This window comes from Haemaphysalis longicornis, unplaced genomic scaffold (assembly GCF_048455015.1).
Source record: "Haemaphysalis longicornis isolate Haplotype H1 unplaced genomic scaffold, Haemaphysalis longicornis Haplotype H1 scaffold_11, whole genome shotgun sequence".
NCBI lineage: Eukaryota > Metazoa > Arthropoda > Arachnida > Ixodida > Ixodidae > Haemaphysalis > Haemaphysalis longicornis.
The window spans coordinates 20,291,248-20,315,595 of record NW_027526214.1 but is presented as its reverse complement, the minus strand read 5'-3'; the positions used below and the strand labels follow the sequence as shown (position 1 = coordinate 20,315,595).

At 46.7% G+C, this 24,348-nt stretch overlaps 1 pseudogene; it reads left to right on the top strand.

Annotated features, from left to right (window-relative positions):
- Positions 1–15,293: 15,293 nt before the first annotated feature.
- Positions 15,294–16,508, top strand: LOC144160827 (uncharacterized; annotated as a pseudogene).
- Positions 16,509–24,348: the final 7,840 nt, after the last annotated feature.

Below are 24,348 nucleotides of genomic sequence, written 5' to 3'. Positions count from 1 at the left end.
GGTACTTTGTCGCAAACATTGCACGCACTCCAGAGCCCCTCGAACGCTTGACAAAGGATAGCACCCGTGTAAGCTGGAAAAACACCCAAGAAAAAGCTTTAGGTGAGCTGCAAGAACGCCTGCAAAACCCGCCCGTGCTCGCTCATTTCGACGAAAACGGCGAGACAGAAATGCACACGGAAGCCATTGATATGCGCTTTGATGCCGTTCTTGTCTAAAAGCGAATCGATAGCCAAAACCTAATCGCCTATTCCAGCCGTTGGTCTATCCAAGGAGAAAAAAGACAACCCAACGTCTGAGAAACAGTGTCTCGATATTATAGGCTCAATTTCAACATTTCAGCTATATGTTTATGGTAGAACACACAAGGTTATGACAGAGCAGCATGCGCTGTGTTGGATCGCCAATTTCAGACCCCTGTGGCCATTTTCGGATGTGGAGCTTCCCGGAGCAAGTGTTCAACGTTACAATCGTCCAATAAATCAATCAGAAAACAATCCGACGCCGCTGCCAGTCTCACGCTCACGTAATCCTACCACCCCAAAACTCCGTTCCTAGAGCCTTCCAACGCAACTTACCAGCATTTGGCCTGAAAACCTTTGGCCTCGTGAAGAAGAATATCAGCCCCAGAAAGAAAGCAAACTATCTTCATGTCACACCCAGATCATGAGCAGAGGCCCACAAAACTGCGTGCGTTTTTCGATAGGTTGGGCACAGAGAAGTCACTGACTGCTTTAATCTTATCAGGATTTGGCTGTACTCCTTGAGCGTCTACGAGGTGACCCCAAATGGTTAGTTCACCACTCGCGAAGCGGCACTTCGCTGAGTGAGCCGCCGGTTGGCCTGACGGAAAAGACCTAGGATTTTACGCAGGTGTTGGAGATCAGTCTCGAAGGAGGGAGAAAACATGATGACATCATCGAGATAGCAGAGCAAGTTCACCATTTAAATCTGCGCAGGTGAGAGTCCACCATGAGGTCAAAAATGGCTGGCGCGTTGCACAAACCGAACAGCATAACCTTGAACTGATAAGGGCATCGGGAGTGACGAAAGTGGTCTTTTCTCGGTCGAGCTCATCAACTGTATTCTGGCAATAACCGGAGGGAAAGTCTACGGAGGAGAAGTATTTCACCCCATGAAGGCAATCTAGGGCATCGTCGATCCTGGGAAAAGGTAGACATCTTTTTTGGTAACCCAGTTCCAGCGGCGGTAGTCATCACGGAAGCGCCAGGTGCCGTGTTTCTTTTTCACCAAGATGACGGGTGATGCCCATGGACTACAGGATAGTTCAGTAATGTCCTTTGCGAGCATTTTTTCAACCTTGTGCTGAATGACCCCTCGTTCGGAAAAAGAAACACGGTACGGACGGCGATGGATAGGCCTGGCATCACCTTTATTGATACAGTGCATCACAGTTGTGCTTTGCCCCAAAGGTCTGTCACCCAAGGCGAAAAAGTCTTCAAATGATGACAAAATGCAGCGCAGTTTGTTTGGTCGAGCTTTAGATAGGTCCGGGTTGATCAGGGCTGGAAATTTATCTGGCGAGGCAGGTCGATGGCTGGATCGACGTTGTTGCTTTGGGTCACGGTCTAAAGCATATGCCGAAATTTCAGCTGCCGCTAAATGGGTGGGAGCGGCTACGATTATGCCTTCTGAAAGTACTTGAGTATATAGCGAAAAGGTGGGGAGAGGAAAGCAAACGCGGTTCGGTTTGATGGTGACCACAGTGTGGGGCAGTGCAACATTTTTCGTCAATAGAACGTCCACGATTGGATTAGCAAGGTAGTAGTCGTCAGGAATGACGGTAGGCGTAGTGAGGGGGTCCAATGTGGCGGCTTGATAGGGTAAGCGAATGTGTTTGGACGAGCACAGGCGCGGCGTGGAGGAATCGGCAGTAGGTGGCAACTCAAGACGAAGGAGGCTCGTAGTACAATGGCATATTGCTGCATGTTCCGTCAAGAAATCCCGGCCAAGGATCACGTTATGAGGACATTTCTCAAAAACAGGGAAAAGAACAGTGGCATCGGGGCCGGCGATGGTGACGCGACAGGTACACATACCAGCAATCGACGGTGTACCACCATCGGCACCTTGAACATGCGAAAGGGCAGATGTGAGGACTTCTCGCAAGCGGGTCTGTAGATTAGCATTCATAACGAAATGTGCGCCCCTGAATCAATTATTGCCCGAACAGGTACGTCATCAACTTTCACGTCTAGAAAATTGTCTCTTATCGGCCGCGTCAAAAGGGGATTTTTGGTCGGGGTCGGAAATGCAGCAGCACCTCTGGGAGCTGCACTAGCGAGTTTTCTGAGTCGAGGTGTCCGTGGTGAGCCGGCGATGTGGAGCGGCGGGCTGCGGAGAGCGAGACTGTCGGGTTTGGGGTGACGGGGAACGGCAAGTGATGGGGCGGAGTAGACGCCATCGGCAGAACTGCGTTGCTGGTAGCTGGCAGAAGTGAAGTCCATCACAGTCTGTGGGAAACAGTTGTTCCGAGTACTTCGAGCGGGAGAAAACCAGAGGCTCTGGCAATACCGGGCAACCAACACGCCTGCAGTTAAAGCATATTGGCGATCATCGGGTGTTCTCCATTCAGCCGGGTTCCTGTAAGACCGTGGCACACACTCTTGGTGGAAAGGGGTTGGTGACGACTGAGTTGGTCTATAAAGATCGCAGCAGGTTCGTAGGCGGGAAATTGGCGATCGACAGGATGGCTCATGGGGCAGGCTGGCTTCAAGCCCATGCTGGCGATTTCGTCGCGCACAACTGCTTGTATAACAAAGAGTGTCGCCAGATGAACGTCAGCGACGGAGTGTTAGGTGGTTACCGGAGTCACAGCCTCCATCTCACGTCGGACGATACGGGTCACCGTGTCTATACTGGGTTCTGCTGGGGGTGGGCGTGGTGGCGTAACTGGGCCCTCACATGAAGACGTTGCAGCGGTATAAGGAAGGCGCATGAATTTAAGAGTGATTCGATGGTTTTTCGCTTGTTCTAGGCGCTTGCACTGATACAAAATTGAGCTTACAGTGGAGCAGTCTTTGCCGACGAGCAAATTGAAGGCATCATCTGCTATGCCTTTCAAAATGTCGTCAACTTTATCCTGCTCGGACATGTGGTCGTCAACTTTGTGGCAAAGGGCCAGTACATCTAAAATGTAGGCGATGTGCGGCTCAGTTGACGTGTGCGCTCGTGACGCAAGCTTATTTTTAGCAGTGAGCTGGCTACCAGATGACTTGCCAAAGAGCTTAATCAGCTCTGCCTTGCCGCGTTCCGAACTAGTAAGAGCTCCTCCGTCGGAATTGTACCACGCTCAGCTGCACCTTTCAGGCGGAACGAAAGGTTAGCCAGCGTAAGGGTGGGATCCCAGCGATTCTGCGCACTCAAACGCTCGTAATGACTCACCGAGTCCTCCCCGTCGACATCGTTGGTGCCGTTGAAGAAACCTGGGTCTCGAGGGTGGCTCACGATGAGAAGCGGTGTAGCGGCACTAGGTTGTGCAGAAGGCGGTGCCACGGTGGCGCCTTGCAGTTGACGCCAGCTTCGAAGATCCATGGTGAGGACCTGTGAGCCAGCCGTGTCCAGGTCTCACGTAACAGGGAAGAAGGGGGTAGGGCAGGACGGGGGCGAAACAGTACTCTCTACTAAATGGTACATGGTAGTGTGGTATCTAAAGAAGGTGCAGTAAGACTGACTAAGCGCCGTCCAAGCAAGGCCTCGAACTGCACTTACGTCCTTTTCAGCGTCGTCTTCCTCTTCCCTCCTTGATGATGATCCCGAATTGATGGTGATGTTTTGTAACATTGTAGATCACCTACAAAACTTTAAGTAATGCTAATCAAGACAGTTTTTTTGTATTTGAAAGAACAAAAACACGAGGTAACCGGAACATTTTTGTGCGCGTTTTTTCTGCATCTGGCAGCCAGTGCGGTTTTTTTTCGATGTTGTTTTTCTCACATAACACAGGCAGATAGTTTCGCTTATTTTTCATCAGGAGTCCCCAGTTCTTGTACAGATAGATCTCATAAGAAACCATATGTCTTGTTGAAGAAATATTTTCTGCTTCTCTCTTCGGCGACAATTAAAGAGCGAAATGGAACGCAGTTCCTACCCTTTTGTGTTAATTGCCTGCTTGAGGCGGGCCTTTTTCGTGGGCTTCTTGCATTTTATGTCCTGGTAAAAAAACTTTGCTTTTAGCACATTTTTGAGAAACAGAGACCAGGTCCTGTAAAAATAAAACACGTACACATTCTCTAGATTTGTTAACCAATTCTTTCTGTTTCTTTTTTGAGGAACAAGTATTAAAGGTGTCAACACCTCCTTCGTAGACATTTATATCTGGCACCGAGTACCCCAGTGCGTTTTTGCCAGCTTGTCTTTTTTTAATTCCTTTTACACCAACCTATACTGTTGGTTTAGCGTGTGGTCAAAAAATGTACAGTTCTTTTTGAGGTGACAAAGGAAGATAGGAATAATTAAGCCGTTTACAGGCACTCATTTGCTGCACCAATCACTACTAAAAATTTTGTCCTTCTCGTGTTTCTCTTCAGCAGCCCCTACATATTTAGTCACTTATTTGTCATCAACAGCCATGCCTGTGCCTGACAACTTGCCGAAAATATTCTGCTGTATACCATTTTAGTGCCAAATAAAAAAATAATCGTTGTACTCTTTATGCATACTTGTGTGCTTTTTAAGCAGAACCCGCACGCTTTATTTTTGTTTTTCTTTTATCACGCATCAAACCAACCCAGAACTTCGCTTCTTTTTAATAACACCCCCTTCGTTAGTTCTTAAGAAAACGTACCAAACTACGTCTCGCGTAACAAATCACTTCTGTTTCTTTCAAGTAAGAAATTTAAAAGGAAATGAGAACGTTCCTACACGTTTCTGTCCTACATCTGCTGGTCAAGCGCGCTTCCCGTCTGGGTATTATACTTTCTCTCTCGTTTTACACAATAAGAGAGTCACTTGTTTGTCGTCAGCAGGCCCAGCGTGCGTCTATACCAAATCTACAAAACCTGACGTCTTGTTGACAACTGTTTCTGCTTCTTTTTTAGGTGTAAAAAATAAATGAGAAGTGCATTGCTCTTCGGAAATACCTCAGTGTGGCATAAGCCAGTGTGGCGCTTTTTCTGTGTTATCTTTTATAGTAGCCACTACACAGACCAAGATATTCGCTTGTTTTATGAGCAGTCTCCAGCGGCTAATCAGAATGCTCTTCTGGCACATTTCTGTGCTGTACCATTGTACCCAATCTGTTCTTTGTCGTACTATTTTACATTTCCTGTTACTTTACCCTGCAGTGTCACAAATGGGTTATCAACCGCCCATGCTCTTGTTTACAAACAGCACGGGCAATATCTCGGGTCTTTTTAACGATATGCGAGTACAGTTTCCAACTAGACATTAGAAAAAGCATTGTAACGCTCATTACGCGTAATTTGTACCCGCTCCACAAATAAATGTCCTTTTTTTCTGTGTCGATTTTTTAACTATACCTTACTCCAATTTGCAGCATCCCCCCTTTGTTATCAACAGCTTCATCTCATTTTGCCTCTGCGCTGGTAAAAACATCACATCCCCGTAAACAGTACCTAATGGCTTTTCCCACTGACAAATGCAAAAATAAATCAGAGACCTATTCCAGCAGATTATAGAGAAACACCAACTGTGCACGTGTGTTTCGTCTGCGTATCAATTTTATGTTCTTTTACATTATTGTTCTATCAAACATTTTTTCAACATTCATACCTCTCGCAGAATATATAATATACATTGGCTGGCGCTTTCGGACTGAAACTTTTTTCGCTTCAAATACTGGGCAGAAATAAAAGCACATTCAGAGTCTCTGTGTTTGATTCATTTTTGTTTTTCATTTTTCTCTCGCCTAATGTAACCCTATTTAGATTTATAAAAATACATCCACCTGCACGTGCAGCTATGTGCCGAATGAGCCGCCGGCAAAGTGCCACCTTTTTTTTCTTTTTTGTTCAAACCACTTAGGCCGCTAAGAGCGTCGGCTTGTTTATATCAAAGGCATCCTCCTGTTGTGCTCAGAACGGAGACCGAACATTGCGTCAAAACGTCCTTTTCAATATAAGTGAATAAAGAGTTTTTGCTGAACGGGCGAGCAGACACGTTTATTCTATCGTCCGCCGCTTCATCGTTCTCTCCAGTTCCACCAACATGCAGTGTCACTTATTTCTTCTGAACACCAAGCATCAGTATTTCACAAATTACAGTCTGAAATTTGAGGACGATTTTGCAAACCTTTGTACGTGAAGTGTATTTTTACATAAATTTATTAAATTTCAATTTTTTCATTTCTATTATTTTTATTCGGGCCACCTATTAAATAAATTTCTAGCCTTTTTAAAAGATTTTGTAGGTGAGCTGCTGCTCCAATTGGTCACATGTTTGGTATGGCTAGACAAAACACTTAAACCTCGCGGCACAATTCAGGATCCAGTAACGACCTTTAAAAAGGCTAATAAAGTGTTGTTATCTACAGACACAACTTCGCTCCAGTTGGGCTGTGCAAAAGTAATATAGAATATACTTTTACAAAGAAGCAGGCACGTACAAACATACGAAGTAAGAAGATGAGGACACGGCTAGAGTTGTCTATATCTTTTTTGTGAGCGGAACACAAGGGATTGTGAGAATTAACGCCGCAGTACTTGTATAAAGATACAGATTACATATCTTTCCCAATGGGGCAGCAGGTTTATGATGGACGGACGAAACAACGATGTTTTCTTGCTACTTGGATTTCTCAATACACGTTAAGAGGACGTGAACCCTTTTCTTGTAAAGTTCTCTTCTTCAGCAGCAAGCAAAGCTTGTTGTTAGTCATACTTATAATTATCGTTCCCCAGAAGATATACAGCACGTCGACAATATTTACCATAGATATCCAGCTGTTCTTTCTGCAACAGGTATTGTATCTCCCGCTTTGTCAATATTATTTCAGGCATCTCATTCTATAGAAAATATAAAACAAAATACCTCTCATTGATACGCATGTTTAAAGCAACCCATAGACACTACCACGTCCTTTCGCCAAAGGCCTTACACTAGTATTTTGTTGCAGGTGATGCAAGTAAGTATCACTCCTTTGTTACAGCAGCACAGAATTTTCTTCGTAGAACATGTACAAAACCTGGCGTCAAAAATACAAACCTTTCTGATTAACTTCTAGAAAGTAAAAAATTAATATCCCAACCATCTTTACGCATAATTCTGATACACCTACACATGCTTGAATTTATAAGGCTTGTGACCGAATAGAGGCAAAGAGCGCAAAAATATATTGTTTTTACAGTGGTGTAATTTGTATATACACCTTTGTGGGTCACAAGTGAGGAACCTTGCATGGATGGTGATTGGAAGGACATGACGGTAAGGCCAAGTGAGACAAAGACTAGTTTATATTGATGTCAAAAAGTCAAGCCACGTTAATAGGGCACTGTGTTGAATGGTTCTAATGAACACACTTGTCATCGCTCATCCTGACGATTTGACGCCATTTACTTTATACAGCCTGAAAGAAGAAAAAGTACCACGCGCGGTGTGTGGCGGCTGCACCAAATAACCGCAGTGACGTCGGGAAAAGGTGCTAAGGGATTGGACGATGTCCAAAATTAGCATTCAAACAAGGTTGGGTTTCGGTTTTGCAAAAAAACGTGCTTGGAATTCGACGTCAATGTGTCAAGGGCATTCTCGATATGTGGGTAATCGGCGTACCGCGCTTCTGCAATTTTTTGGCAGTTTAATGCGCCAGATAAGCCTCCCAGGATGTCTTGGAATCGTAGCTTTCACTAGTCGAGGCTTACGAAGTGAAAACGCCCTCCGCGTTACTGCAGATTGTGAAACTCCATGCACTTTACCCGCATCATTGCAGCTTGCCTCACTCTCATGCCTGTATAATAAAAAGCGTGTTCGCGCCAGGCCGAGGGTCTGCTGATTCGCGCCTGTGCCCACTGACAGGAAGCAGTCAGTACTTAAGGCAACAGCACGGCAACGAGTAATCTCTAGCGAGTCAGGGCCAGTCTGCGCCGTTCTGCGAAGTCGCTCGTGGAGTAATGAACTTTACCGCTTAAAAACGGCGAATTCAGTATCAACCAATTAAAAATTAACCAATAAACTTACAAAAAAGACGCACGAACCAGGATTCTATTTTGGAACTTGCTGAATAACATACCTAGTGCTTCAGACCACCCGGCCACGTGCCAGCGCGGCGAGTTGTGTAAGTATAAGAAATATAAAGTATAAACAGTTTACATTTATATATTTTTAAGCATTACAAGCACCTTAAATGACTGTTTGTTGTACAGTCGAACACGGATATATCGAACACGGGTATATCGAATTATTGTCTATATCGAACTCGTAAATTATCCCCTTGAAAATTCTGTGTAAAAGTATAGGAATTCGTACGTTTATATCGAACCCTATTTTTCCCTACATTGGGTATATCGAACGCCGCGAGCTGGAAGGTGCTCTTCGGCGGTCGCTGCACCCCCGATTGAGGTTGAGGAGGATGTGGAGGAATGCGCGGGCATGGCGAAGACTGGCTCACGGAACTAATCCCCCCTACCGGAACGAATTTGCGCTTGCCCAGTCGGGCCCCGCTACCGGCCGCCGTAGCGTTAGCGGACGGAGCCCGGTATGCTAAATCTCTCTAGGCACCCAAGCCCGAACGCTCGGAAAATGTGACAGTGCGAGGTAGGGATGCCCCTACTGCACACGTTCTTTTTTTTTTTTCGGCTGCGTAAGTTCCCTGGCTTGCCAAAAAAGAGTTTTTTTTTCTCTCTCTCTCTGGGTCTGTCTTCCCCCGATATCGTCTCGGGAAAGGAAAGAGGGAACGAAGGCGCTGACAGCCTCCTCCTTCTTTTGGATTTTGCTGCTGTTGCTGCTGTTTGGCGAGTTGTCCCGCACCTTTCGGAGATCACTGTTTCTCTCGGAGATGACCATCGCGAGCGCTTTGTTGGAGTCCGTTCAGAGAGCCTTGGAATTGTTACCTTCAAAGTTCTTGGGGTACGTGCGCGCTGTTCTTCTTTTGCGCGCGTGTTGTGCATGGTGTGCGAAGGCGCAGCGTACTGCTGGAATTTTCTAGTTGTGCAGCCTCGAGAAGATCGAGACCAGCGTCTTTAATTTCATTTCCAGGACGAAGAAGCAGGCCAAGATCAGGGATTTTTTTTTTCACGGAATTAAAGCGTCCTGTTGCGTCATGAGTGCGGAATTAGTTGTCATTCTTGAATGTGGCGATCGGTAAGTGATCGTCCGCCATAGGTGAGGTCTCAGAGCCGGTATTTTGTATATCGAATTTTTTATATATCGAACTATTTCGCGATCCCCTTGGAGTTCGATATATCCGTGTTCGACTGTATAAGGTTCGTGTGGTAAGCGTTTATCAAGTTTCAACAATATCTCCCGTTTAACAATTGCGTTTCTTAGACAGGAAACCGTTCGCAGATGTGTGGTCTTGCTGCTGACCACTGTGCTTGTTCCTCCAGCGCAAAAACGTGCTTCCTGCACCCTCGTTTTACGCTTTACGGTAAAAGTGTCTGTTGATTTTATTTTGTAAGTACCTTTATTCACTTATCTGTCTCTCCCGGCTTTATTTGGCCTTAGAATTTCCTACTAGCGTATCAGTCAGTGAAGCGTGGCATGTGCGCTCGTGAAGCGTTTATGTGAAGCGACCTGTAGTTTGAACTTGATACAGTGTACAAACTAACAAACCGAAGAAAAGCATATTAGTTCATTCGTAAGCTGGTCTGGATTTAGTTTCAACTGATCGAACGAATTGTGACGACCCGGCGGCGGCGGGCGGACCAAACGCTGGGCAGACTGACTCTGTGGGAAGGTTAGCGAGCCAGGCAGTAGCGCACTCAAGCCAAGTCATTTTTTTCTGGCGTAATAGGAATTACGCAAAAAAATGGGCGAGGACGCAGAGAGGAGGACAGCATATTGGAATTCATTTTTCTACTAAATAAAATCGCGCAAATGAAACCACAGTGGTCGAAACATGGCGTAGAAACTCCGGACTAGAATTTGCGCTAGCAATCTTACAATGTTTACGAATCGCTCCCGTGTCCCTTTAAGACCTTGCGCGGTCCTCCACAAACATGCGATTGTCTCCTCAAAAAACATTTACTATGTAGTTCGTAATATTCTCCCAAGTTTTTCCGTTGAGCTTTTTTAGGTGTTTACACCATAAAACTCGTCGACATAGATTAGCTGGTAATGTAGGCACCATTTATCACACTCTACATTCAAGCTTTCCATACGGGTAACGTCACAACCACAAGAACAAAAACGTAGTACTAAGTGCAGCACTGTGTGGCTTTTGCTGGTGTATATATAATCCTTCCATGATTTATTAGCTAACCTAGCAAGCCAGTAAAAACTTGCACCAGAAGTTCCTTATCAGCCTGATAACAGGGGGTGGACATGGACTTTACAACATTCATTTCTCTGTTGTAATGAATTGTAATGTAGAAGTGGACAAATGCTGTAACGATTTGGTATTCAAGAACCGCGAAACTGAACTGTACCGAAATGTCACGAGTGTTGCATTGATCTGAGCGATGCCAATAAAGGAGGAAAAACGAACGACGCGACCCTCCACGTGAATGAACTGTCCTACTTCAAAGAAGAACATGCTGTATTGACAGATATAGATCAATTGCTAATAAATCTTTTCAAATTGCTCTGCCCACAGAAAATTTTACCAGAGTAAAATCTCTACAAAATTTAAAATGTTTGTATATTAAAACAAGTATTTCATAGAAAAGTTGTACCAGCTAGCTTTTGTGTTCCAACTAAACTCAAAAAACCTCTTCAAGAAGTAGATCCCAGGTGATTTTGAGTTCAGTACGCAGCCTTTATAAAATTCTCCCAGGCTGGATCAAAAACCAAGCTGTCATTGAACAAGTTATTTTTCGACAAAAGCTAACAAAGAATTTGTCCGCTGCTAGTTCTGAATTGTAGTTCTGATTGGATGCATAAGACGCCTGGGGAAAATATTTTAAAAATCTCTCTCCCGTTCCGCGAAGACAATGCAAAACTTTAAAGCAAAAATGCATAAAAAATAATCATACTTTTTAAAATGCACTAGATCACTATGAAGTACCGATTCATTGAGGCCGCTTTTTGGACACTTCCGAAAGCTTTTTCTGTTCAACAGCTTCCTTTCCCGCTTCAGGATACCTTTTTGCGTACGACCCCACCCCAATCACACATCACGAAATTTCATTTTCCCTGTCACAATAGCCACGTTGCCACGCTAACACAGGCTCCGGTGCGACAAGCATGGTACTGGTGGTTCCTCTATCAGGCAATGTGGGCAGGGATTTGAGGCGCCTGGGCCACCAGTAGAACACAGAGACTCTGAAGAGCAGAAGTACAGCCGTGTATTGCGACTGGTAAGGTCAAAACGTAATTTTTCTACTAGCACTGCAATCCTATGCAAAGACTGTTGAAAGGTAAGAGATGGCACCAAAGGACTCAAACACTGGGTGTGACAAAGTCCCTCATAAAACAACACGAGCCCAGCTGGGATGCCGGAGACCAATAGAGTCCCTCACCGGATCGATCTCGCCTAAGTTCCAACTAAGACACAACAGGGCGGCGGCGTCGCTTTCTTTCCAACGATGCCTGCATCATCCCAGTGTGAGTGCTTAAAGTGCTCGCAGAACAAAAACAATGGGTAAGAATACATCACACCACCATAGAATTTTGAGATGTCGGGATGCATCTGCCTCATGGAGTTTAAAAGCACAACCCCCTAAAGCGTGGATCCCTCCACTCATGGAAGTGACCTGTCAGCACCACGGGCCAAACTCAGGCTTACAATACTTGTTGCTTATCTGCAGCTGCACTCAATGTCCATTCAGCTTCGTTCTTTTCTCCGAAAGCAGCAATGTCGGAGGCCCACAATTTTTAGGGTTGGCAAGGTCACAACAGCTCTCATCTAATGAAATCCTTCTCAAAACGTGCGGTTGCACAGTTTTATTATAACGATGCAGCTGTGAGATGTCGCCTTGCCAGTTAACAAAACAGCAAAGTTCATTTTTCAGTGTTTTCACCGGCGCCGGATGAGGTCGCCACTGTTGCACCACCGCCGGAGCCGATAAAGGTAAAAGGATGTAGCAGTGCATACACATTGTAGGAAAGGAGTCGTCGACTCAGTATAGGGGATGCAGCTTCCTACATTTATTAAACGCAGGGTGGGAAGAACTGGGACTGCGGAAAGTCCACGACAACCTAGGCGCGCGGAGCCATTTCATCTGATGCGTGGCGAAGCTCTACGCCAGTTCACTGATGATGATGCTGCTGATGAGGATGATGGCGATCGCACCGCTAATAGGCTTCTCCCCTAGCGCTAAGGATGGTAATAGTACAGATGCCGAATACGTGTTGCGAGAACCTAAACCTTATTGCGGTATACGTACAGCACAGTCAAATGTAAACATTTGTCCGCATTCAATGTATGACATTCAGAAGTCCTCGCCAGTTCGGTGAGAGTGCCAAAGGCTTAGGTAGCCCTCACGTAGACTTGCATGGGAGTGGCGCATCGGGCGCAGGCAGCAAAGCAAGTCTTTTGTTTCGAAAGCTGACAGGTGCACCCACTAGCATAGAAGTCGTCTCGCCAAGATCAAGTGCATCGTCATGTCCACAACGCAATTCCAGAAACCGGGTGGTGACTTCTTCTTTATTTTTTATTATATTATTTATTACTTTAAAGAATGACGACATCTCACGTCTCCGCCAACCGAAATTGCGCGACATGGCATTTTTTACGTCTATAGTTTAAGATACGGTTTCTGCATCGATAATGTGAACACAGCCTAACACACACACGGAATCTGCTCTACCAGTAAGGTCAAGCAGGCAACTCTTTGTTGGCAAAATGCACGAAAACGTGTGTCGTGCAAGGTACACATTTGGGTCTGTGTTCGCCGAAATGGTGGAAACAGGCTCGCCATTGACCGTTGATGTTGCGTCACGGGGTGACTAATCTCCTGTACTTAGGAGTTAAACAAAGTACGTAGAGGGCTGGGAAGTGTCTGCCCATAGCTTCGTTTATTTTCCGTACCCCCGCAGTCAGTCCGCCGCGCCCATTCGGCAGTCTCCCACATCCTCCTCTCTTTTTGCATCTGCTGTTTTCCCCGAGGGGCGCTCGCATCCCAGAATCGAGTCGGCGCAGTCAGCCGCGGCGACGCATTTCAACGAAACTTTTGTTCGTTTCGCATACGTTTGCAACACCTATTATTTACGACCAAAACAGTCCGTAGTACTTTCAGCAAGTATATAGGTAACTTGCTTCATTGTGTTGCGTGAACAGATGACACGCGACTATAATTGAGTGTGTAAACAAACGTCGTTTGTACCCCTCATTTGCACGGCAAGTTTCATGCGCGGCTACCATTTTTCGCGCTTCTTTATCGCGATAGTTTTTCGCGCACCTATCAGCGGAACGTAGTACTTTCAGCAAGCATAATGTGTAACTGTTGCTTCATTGTGTTGCGTGAACAGATGACACGCGACAATAATTGAGTGCGTATAAACAAACAACGTTGTTTGCACCCTGTGTTGCAGACCGGTTTTATGCGCGGGTATCATTTTTCGCGCTTCTTGTTGGCGAGAATTTTCCGCGCTCTTATCAGCGCATTTACCTACTCATCATGAATGGTAGTTTACCGTTCCTCTTGTTTCTGTCTCGTGCAGCGGCCTACGCACAGAAGTCTTCGTGGTTCATCAGGTCAACATTATTGTGATGTCCCGCGTCAGCTGCGATGGCTTACTTTTGCGTGCTGGCTCTAACTCCTGAAGCAAAAGAAGGAAGTAGGTATTTCATGCCACTAAGTTCCAAGCGACGTAGAGTGTCGGCAAAAGTGGATAAAAGTCATTTCACGAGGCAAATGGACGCCGAACACCACTACCTGCTACTCAACCGTGTCCAGTCGTCATTTCCCTGCTTCTGATTTTAAGCAAGGATGTAAAACACGAAAGCTCATAATAGGTGTGGGGCATAGCGTATTCGAAGAATATCCTTGCTACTTGCAGCCTTCGACAAAATCCCTAGAGGTGACGCGGCGATCAAAAAAGAGCCAGTGTCTCAGAATGTCCCACAGCAACGAAAAGGTTATACGTGCGTTGTAGTAGGTCTGACTACTCTCTGTGAAATGGTGATAACATCTGCACCAATGGCGACTGGCGCGATATGTCAACGCTAGCATGCAGTGTCACCTGTAAGAACGGCATCTCCGGTACAAGGCAACAAATCGACCAAGCTGTACAAGTATCGGTAACTACATTTGTCCCTTCCGTCGAGCGAATGAAGTGGCGACGGAAAGAGCGCAATCTCAAAGCACAGATTCGCCGCCTGAGAGAGACTGTAGACAAATTTAAGCAGGAACTTGAAAAGCTCAAAGAAGAATGTCACGTCCCTGCTTTTCGTCATATCCGCGAAAAGGCAAACAAAAAGGACGTACAAGCATCATTCTTGTTGGAGCAAATCAAAATATTCAGAAGATAAAGCCTACTTTTTTGATCGAAATTGGCAGTACGCCACGCAGTTGTACTGGGAAATCTCTCAACGCGACCGTACGAGAATATGAGAATCGAACGCATACTTCGCCTTCTGTGTCAAAGCACGTTGGAACGTTTTATGGGGTCAACACGTGGAGAAGTAGGAGTGACCGACCTTGTTAGGCAGAGGCTGTTTGCGTAGCTGACCTGACTTGCCGCACTACTTCCAGGAGTAGAACGTGTTAGCTGATCATTCATGAAATGAGAGTGAAGCAGCGGCTTCTCTATGTAATGCAAAGGGGTGCGTTCATTGGCGAAGTGGACTATGGATAAGGCATCCCTGCGGAAGCAGCGGATGAGCCAGTGCTGGCCAACTCACGTTTGTGCTTCATGCTGAGTGGCCTGTCGACACACTTTAGGATACCAGTGGCTTCTTTTTTGACGGAACAATTGCAAAGGCCAGGAGCTACACTTGCTCATGCGCCAAGCACTTAAGGAAGTCGAAGCCGTAGGCTTTGCTGTGGTGAGAGTCGTTACGGACGATTAGCGGAATAATGTTATGCCATTTAAACGCCTTTGCAATGGACCTTTGACGCCCGTCATGCTACACCGTGAAAATCCTGACCGCAATGTGTTTTGGCGTTTGCCCAATGTCACTTGATCAAAAATGTGTGGTCACAGTTTTTGGCTCGTGACCTCTGCAAAGACAGAGCTATCACGTCAGCACACATGAAAAACCCGTAAAAGTGCAGCAAGGCAGCATTGTCATTTCAGTGAGATTCTTGACGAGGAAGCACGTATTTCGGAGTAACCTGAAAAAAATGATTGCAAAAAGAGCCATTGAACTGCTGTCCCCTGCCGTTACTGCAGGCGGGGCACAACTGCGATGCAAGTTTTTTGGAAGTTGACGAAACGGTTGAGTTCATGGACACTGTCCATCAGTGGTTTCTTTTCATGGATGTGAGCAACTGCTCCCAACACATCCATCAAAACAACCCAGACTGCAGGCAGTGTGACTCTGAGAGCGATGAGTGCCTGGAGTGGTAAAAAACAACCTTTATAGATTATCTTTCTACCATGAAACGCCAATTTCTCGTAAAGAACTTCTTTACAAAGGATACATACCAAGGCCTGGTCATGGCCACACGTTCAATTGTCGAGTGCGTTCGGTATCTGTTTACAAAGAGTCATTTTCGTTTTGTGCTGACAAGGAAAATGTCTTCTGACCACATTGAGTAGTTCTTGGGGTGGCTTACGAAGTCAGCAGGGAACAACGACAATACAGACGCCGGCGCGGTTCTGTCTGGAATCAAGAAAATGTTGAAAACGGGCATTGCTTTCAAATCTGACTGCAGTAACGTCATCTCTGTGGAAAACAGTAATTCTTTGTCGACAATGCTGCAAGATGAGCCAGTAATTGCTGTGTAGGCTGCACAACATTTTCCGAGGGAAGCGTTAACAACGCTATTAGAGAACCTGAACGATGGAAAGGATTTACTTCCGACGCCAGATAAACGCTGCTCTAGCTATGGTAGGAGGCTACCTGGCAAGAGCCTTAGGTGAGAGGAGCTTCTGCGAAACTGCTCAAGCCTGCTGACAAAGCCTGGTTCTTCAGAGTGGTCAGATGCCCTGATCAAACATCAAGACAGGGGCGGGCTCCTCTACCCATCTCGAGAGTTGCTACACGTTCTGCATTGCCTGAGAAAGTACATTGAGGTTGTGCTGGCGAACACAAGACACCTGAAGCACCCGCTTAAAGAGGCCGTGGACAACACTGCTAATGTACTTCGCGAGCGCAATCTTCTCGAGTGTACAATGCCGGGCACAATAAAAAGCTCCTGGATGTGCTGCTCACAAAGTTCTTCCGTCCCATTTTCACGAATTTTGCAATGAAAGTGACGGACAAGCATGACTTTTTGAGGGCATTCGAAGTAAATCCACGTTCGCGAAAAGTACTAAAATTGTGATTGCTCGTTGTGAACAGTGTCAACGAGGGTACTAAAGCTCGTCAGACTGTGTGCGTGCGAGAAACGTTTCAATCTGCACCTTCTTTTTCGTTTGCGCAGGTTGCGAGTGAATTAACACGCAACGAAAAAGTTTCTCTCATTACCTTGAAGGTATGGTGTTCGGTTCAATACGCTATCTTGCGTACCTATTCTTTCTCTCTCGCATATATTCTCTGCTAAATATTTGTGCGTCACACTTTTGTTTATTAAAGGGACACTGAAGTGATTTGTAAACATTGCGGGATTACTAGCGCAAATTGTAGTTCGGAGTCCGAAGGCATTGTTTCGATCACTCTGGCCGCGTTTACGCGAATTTATTTAGTAGAAAAATCAATTCGAAAATGCTGTCCTCCTCTCTTTACGCTCGCCCATTTTCTGTGGCGTTTTCGTGTGACGTCAGCAGGAGATGAGCTGGAAAATGGCTGCGCCCTGTGGCTCTACTGCACGGTTCGCCGACCAGCCGACCTACCGATCGAGTCAGTCGGCCCAGCGTTTCGTCCGCCGGCCGCCGACGGGTCGTCGCTATTCGCTCGCTCAATTGAAACTAAGCCACAACACCTTTGTGAATGAAAGAATGGGCCTTTCCTTACTTTGTTCGTTTGTACACTGTGTCAAACTCAGAGTCCGGGTCGCTCCACACAAGCGCTGCACAAGTGCACATGCGACGCTTCGCTGACTTCACGCTAGTAGGAAAATCTGAGGCCAATTGAAGGCGGGAGAAGAGTCAGTGAAGTCAGTATAGGTACTAAGAAAATAAAATCAACTGAAACTTTTACCGTACAGCGCAAAACTAGGGAGCAGGAAGCACTTTTTGCGCTGGGTAAACAAGCACAGCGGTCAGCAGCACGACCGCACATCTGCGAACGCTTTTCCGTCAAAGAAATGCAATTGCTAGACGTGGGATAGTGTGGAAGTTTGGGGGACACTTATTGCAGGAGTGTTATACAACAAATAGTCACATAAAGTTCTTAAAATGCTTAAAATAAATAAAAGTGTAAACTGGTCATACATTATAAACCTTATATATCCCATCCGGCCAGCGCCGGCTCGTGGCCTAGCGGTCTGAGGCGCTGGAATTAGTTTTGAAAGTCGCAAGTTCGAATCCCCGAGGGTACATGTATTTTTTTTTGTAAGTTGATTTTTTCGTATGCGGCCGATCTTTTCTGAACTGAGTTCACCTTTTTAGGACCGTAACGTTCACTGCTCCACGAGCGAGACCGCAGAACGCGCGCATACTGACAATGACGCGCTAGCGAGTTCTCGTTGGCGTGCTGTTGCCACAAGCACCGACTGCTTGCGGGCAGTGGGCCCAGGCCTGAATCAGCACACCCTTGGCCTGGTGCGAACTAGCTTTTTACGAACAGACATGAGTGAGGCAAGCTCCGAATATGCGGGAAAAGCGCATGGTATTTGAGAGTCTGCTGTGACGCGGAGGGCGTTCATCCACTGCGTAGGCCTCGTCTATGATTTCTACGATTCCAAGCCGCCCTGGGAGGTTTATCTTAGACATTTGACAGCCGACAACATGGCAGAAGCGCGGTACGGCGATAATTGAGAAATCGAGAATGCCCATCCAACAACGCCATCAGATGTTAATTTAAGCATGTTGTTTTACAGAACCAAAACCGAAACCGAAACTTTTGATTGCTAACCTTGGGAATCGTCCAATCACAGTGCCCCCCCCCCCCCTCCGGACGTCACAGCCTTTAGTTGGTGCGGCCTCCGCAAACCGCGCATACTAGTTTTTCTTCTTTCGCGCTTTGTAAAATAATTACCGATTTATCAACCGGATAAACAATGAATAGTGTGTTAATTTGAGCCAGTCTACACAGTGCAAGCAAAAACGGGAGCTTGACAAATTCACTTCAGTGTCCCTTTAAGCTCCCCGCGCTTGCAAACGCCCAACGAAGAACCCACCCGTCAGTGCCGCCGGTAGCTTGGGAGTCAGTGAACAGGCTGTGCCGGTTCTGAAAGGCAGCGCCGACTGGTGGCAATTGCGGAAACTGAGCGTGACGGACGGTTCGCTTTGATCACGCCGGCAACGCGCAGGCACAGAAAATAAAGGAGTCTATGGTTTGGCCGAAGCCCTGCTCCGTTTGTTGGCAGAGCGCGAACAGTTCGGGCAACAGAACTTTCAAGGCCGGCAATGTCTTAAATTGGGCTTGTTGATGGAGGACGACGAATCGGTAGCAAGGTGACCGATGTTTTGGTTTTCGCTTGCAGCGGCAGCGTCTCGATCATAGAACGCGACGTTGTTCATCCAAGAGCAGGCGAGGGCTGGTGTTGATATTTACAAGCAGTAGTGAAGTCTTCAAAGCTATGAGTCACTGTAACTGACGTATCTTTACGCTCAGCCGGTTCTGGTGCGTTCGCCTTTGCTCGTTCAGTGTCTTCCAGCGCACCAGGTTTCTGGCTGAACAGCAGGTCACACCGTGAAGTCACAGTTCCATTCATACTGTCGTTGCGGCTTCAATGGTCATAGATGGCGGTGGTGTCAACCGTAGAAAAAATGAAGTCTCCGCCACTGCGCTCTGTGAAGCACTGATTTCTTACCATGGTGCGTTTTTGCCAGGCGAGGCTGGCGGTGGTCGTCCTTGATGTCGTCGGCTGCGAGCTCCATCGGTTAAGGTACGGCTCCCAAGCTGGTGATAGATACGGTGGTGTCATTGTCGGTGGGAGAGGACGTCGCCATGCTGGGAGGCAGCGAAGGTAATTTCTTTGCCGGAGCAGAGTGCGCAAGCCATGAGGGTACCATATGTTCTGCAGGATGCGGCGGGTTGTCCCCGTACCTGTAATGAGCAATCTTGGCAGCCCGAATGTTATCGTAGAGGGGTTGATGCTGTGCGCTGTTACGGCGATGGCAAAGCAAAGCTCAAGGGACAGCTTATATAAAATGTTAGTATGTTTCATCGGCTGCATTGTGTGACGCTGGGCCAGACGATGGTCTTGGGCTGGTTAATCCCACCTCTTGGATAGCGCGGCTGGCACTCTGGAATCGGTGCGCTCCAGGTCCCCGTAACGGTGTGCCGCTGGCGGGGTTATAAATGCTCACCTGTTAGAAAGCAGCTGTCTACATCGTAGAGCGTAAGCGGCCTAATAGGTTTATTGAAGCGCACGCCCGGAGAGGACAGTGAGTGCCAAAAATCAGCGACTAGTGTGTCGCGTAGCCCCGTTCCAACTGATGCAAGGCCGAATTCACGTGACAGTTTGATCATGATGATGATGTCGCTCATGAAGACAATGGGGATGGTGTCGCTACAACATTATGAGTAATTTGACCGTGTGACGGAGATCGACCATACAAGCTTGACACGTAAATTTTGTCTTCTGTGTCACAGAATAATATGAAAGAAATGAGCAATGACGACAGAAGAGAAGACAAATTATAAACGCAGAACAACAAGTTTGCATATTAGAAAATTGTATTGTGGGTCCTGCATTTTTAAAACCAACTCATGCAAAAAATCAAAAATTTTTTTGGGAGAGGGCCCACTCCCCTCACTCTAGAGTACGCCAGTGCCTCTCCAGTATGCCAGTACGCCAATTCACGATCTAACAAATTCATTCTTTTAGCGACAGACTACCGTAGGCGCTGGGCAAAGACCGACGGTATTATGTAGCGGACTGTTGAACAAGTCGTAATGGTCTTCATCTATCAAGTTTGGCTGCACCACGGAAGTTATGACGTCTTCATCACGAAATGTGGAACGGCCTTTACAAGGGAGGTCATGCAAGAAGTGTTACGCTAAGGCAGTACGGGTTACCGGAAAACGACAGCGTACCACCGCTATATCAACGGACTGATGGAACGTCTGAATAAGACAATCCCCAAAGTGCTGTTCATTTACGTCGACGTTGAAAGTAAGTCCTTTCTGACGTCGTGTGTGCGTACTGCAGAACCATACACGAAACTAGTAAAATCGTTTTTTTTCGTACGGTCGAGAGCTAAAGACAATGCCCGACATTTTTCTGAAATACCTAGAAGACGACGACTTGAAGAACCTCAAAGAAAATTGTTTATTGTGCGTAGGAGGCCCCCCTGATTGCAGGCATACGTACGCCTGAGTAGCTGGTGGGTGCGGACGTGGATGCCTTTGACGCTGGGATAGATATCACCACTTAGGTGACCTTCTGTGAGCTTGGATTCCAGTTCGGCGAAGTGGATGCTCTGAGAACCTCCTACAACGGTATATTGGACCCTATAATTTTTTGAACAAGTTGGCCAAACCAAATGAAATCAATGTGGTGGTTTCTGATTCTCTTAATAAAACTGGGTAAAGGCCAAATTGCAACATGGGACCAGCAGGCTGTTGTTTTCCAAAACGGGCCTCCAAGCTGTTGGTCCCAGCTTCGAATGTAATGCTGCTTCAATCGGTATTAGTCACTCGTCGGGTAAACTGTATATCGCCAGTAACGTATGCACTTAACGAGAACCGCATGACATACAAAAACACATTATGCACTCAAGTACATTTTATTCATCTGCAATTGGTGCTACTGCCATGCAAACTTCTCTTGTCGTTTTTAAAGCCGCTGACTTTTCCTGCAGCTTGAACTCCCTACGAAAGGTTCTTATACAATGCCCTTTATATTCCTGTTACAAAGTTGTATCAAAATGGCATTCACCTTTTGGCAGCATGCGATGCAGGTAGTGTGTTTGCGTCTTTAGGCAAAATCGGCGTAAAACAACACATCATGTTCACTGGAGATGTACGCACCGGCGAGTCCTACGTGCCATGTAAACAACGATAAAGCGACATGCGGTTGTGTGTATGTTCAGAAAACTTAGGACGGCGCAACAACGCCTTCAACAGGTCCTTATGACGTAATAGTTACCGTGTTGATGTCGAATTTCGCTACATTACGCTGAGTTTGCGCCGTATTCGTCACCCGCGACACACAACCACACAGCTGCGCACCGCAATTCCTAATCGCTGCCGTGGTTGCTATGCAAGAAGTAGCTTGCCATGGCTTCAGTTCGAATTTGCAGCAGGCTTGCTAAAAATGTTTCTGTTCAATTGAAGAAAACTACTGATGTAATCACGTAGAAAAATATATTACCAGGTTTATAGCTTGAAGCTGCAATGAAGATTCATTATACAATCGAGAGTGTTTGGGTTCACTCCATCTTGGGCGTTTTCTGAAGGGCAAAGGTGTAGGTTAGGAAATTACCCAATTTTGCCGTGTTAGTGACATATACCGGTGACTAAAGGGGTCCCGTATCGATTAAAACGAAATATTGCGCGAGTATACTGTACACCACGCCGAAAAATAGCTAAAAAATTAGTGCCCTTCCACTCTTTGAAGAATAATGCCCAGCAAAGCTGGACACTGTTCGTGGGGTGCACGAAACAAAACACGTTTATTGTAATTTGCAATGGAGAATATTTCCTAGCCAATTGGTTGAATGAACCTCTGACGGATCTAAGCTTTGTTCAAGCTGATAAACGTGGAACTGCCTTTGTCCGTCGCACGCACCCCACTGTTTGTGTGATCATAGGTTTAGACTGTTGCCGCTAATGTCGTAATAACTTTAAGGAAGTTCGTCACCTCATATCTCAGCCAACCAAACTGCAAGACACGGCATTTTGTGATGTCAATAGATCCCGTTACGGCTTCTGCGCCGGTAATGTGAACACAGCCTAACGCACAAACGCCATCTGCTCTACCACTAAGGACTCGGACAGCTCCCATCGTCCATTAACGTGCACGTTTAAATTTTGCGCCAGGGAACACAGATGTCATTCATTAGTAAGAGCATAAAACCTAGTGCTGCGCGTGCACGCCTCCTCTACTCTCTCCCCCTATTCTCTCACTACAAACCAGCGCACCCATAAAATGGCAAACAGTCATGCGCGTGGGCTTAGAAGTGACATACACCGTCAAAAATATCCCCTGAAAGCCCTCAGAAGAAGTGATAATGGTTCACGCAGGCGCTCCAGGCGGACTATTTGCTGTTTATCACGGAGGGACTCGCCGCTTCTCGACGAGCTGAACTTGAGGTTGTGATGGCGGTGTCAACAGGTTTATGTTGTTGTTTGCACACCTCGCGCTTGTGTTCCTGCCACAGCTTCAATTTCTTTGCTCTCTCTTCCTCCTAACGGGTGGCATACATCCTTCCCACAACAATTTATACTGTGGAAGGCCTTGAGCTGCATTTTTGCGTTAAAACATGCGGCTTTCCGTTTTTCTTGCCGCTCGTATGCATCTTACTGTGTGGGTAAGATATGTCTGTAACACATCAGCCGACACCTTAACCGCTACATTGGAGAGGACAGCCGACTAACCGATTCGGTGTTTTCGACACCAATATGCCCCACCAGCACAACAAGCAATTCATCGGTAGCAGCATGAAGCCTAGCTGTGTGGGCACGCCCCCTTATTCTACTCGCAAGCCATGTACGCATATACAGGCAACCGGTGATGAAGCATACGCAGGTGTGAAAGACACCGGTGAAAATACCGCATGGAAGGACTTCCAAGCAGAAAAAAAAAATATGCGTTCAAGCTGGCGTTCCAACTGATGAAGATTCTCTTCTACCGGGAGGGAATTGTAGCAAATTGGCGAAGTGAAATTGAGTGGAAACGGCGACAGCGGATTTCGGTCGTTTTACGGGGAACCCCTTTGGAAGCCGCTACCGTGGCTTCGCGGAAGCGGCGTCTGTTTACATCCGCGTACACGTGTTAGTGAACTCGGCACAATCACAGAAAGAAAACCGAGAGGAGTGTCAAGCGACGGGTGAAGTGGAGTAATACTTATGCGGCTACGGCGTCACCTCTGGCACTGTCTTTCATCGACCCATGTTTTATATGTCGTCACAAAGTAGCGCCCTCCCCATGACCCTTCCCCAGAAGCTGTTCCGTTTTCTGTGAAGCCACAACACGTGACGTTTGCGCGCGACTTTCAAATGCGACATATAACAACATGCTCACTGTCCCCTCGCGCAGCACTAAACTGAACCACCTGAAATTTGGGTGGGAGGTTGAAAGATGATTTGCAACATGCTGGCCAGCAGCGGCGGCGCAATGAGGTAGCAGCAGATAAGCGAACACCGCTGTACGTTCGCTAATCACGCGAAGACTTCCTGAGACGCAAGAGAAATGCGCCGTGGCAGAGAAGAGTAGCGAGTTCGGCACACAAATATCCTATGAAAGAGTGTAGTGACTCCCGGTAAATTTTTACGCCCATCCTTGGTTCTGTGTATTTTTCGCAAGCATATGATAACCGCACAACCCCGTTAGGTGCCGACTGCGCAACTTCCTCAAGGGGCATCGGTGGAGGCGTGATGGAAAACAGTTCTGAAAGAGCCTCGCACGGGGCACCTTGAGTAATCTTCGTGACGGTACTGGCGATACCGCGGACCCCGAGCCCCCCAACATAAGCTGTGTCCTACCGTGGTGATGTGTTTTTAAGGTGAAGGGTAGAAACCTCTAACGGTGCCCGTCGGAGCCTTGGTCAAGCTCCGGCCGATGGGCTCCCTGCCTGTCTACCAGGCAGGGAGCTCCGGGACCTCTTTGACTACCAGGGTAAGGTTAAAGAAGAAAGTACCCCAGTCACCCTGCTTTTATACTATGCTATATGGCATTTTCAACCCCCCCAAAACGTGATCGGTCCCTGAAAAGGGGCCGCACCGAAGTATCTTTTCCCCCATTGCCATCTTCAACGTTTCCTGAACCGGATAATTTTCTCGATTTCTTGTGATGGAATCGCTCAATCCAACCCACCCACTAGCATCTCAGTCAGTCTTCTTGATCGCCAAGTATCTTGAAGCCATAGTATCTTGAAATCATATACGTGCAA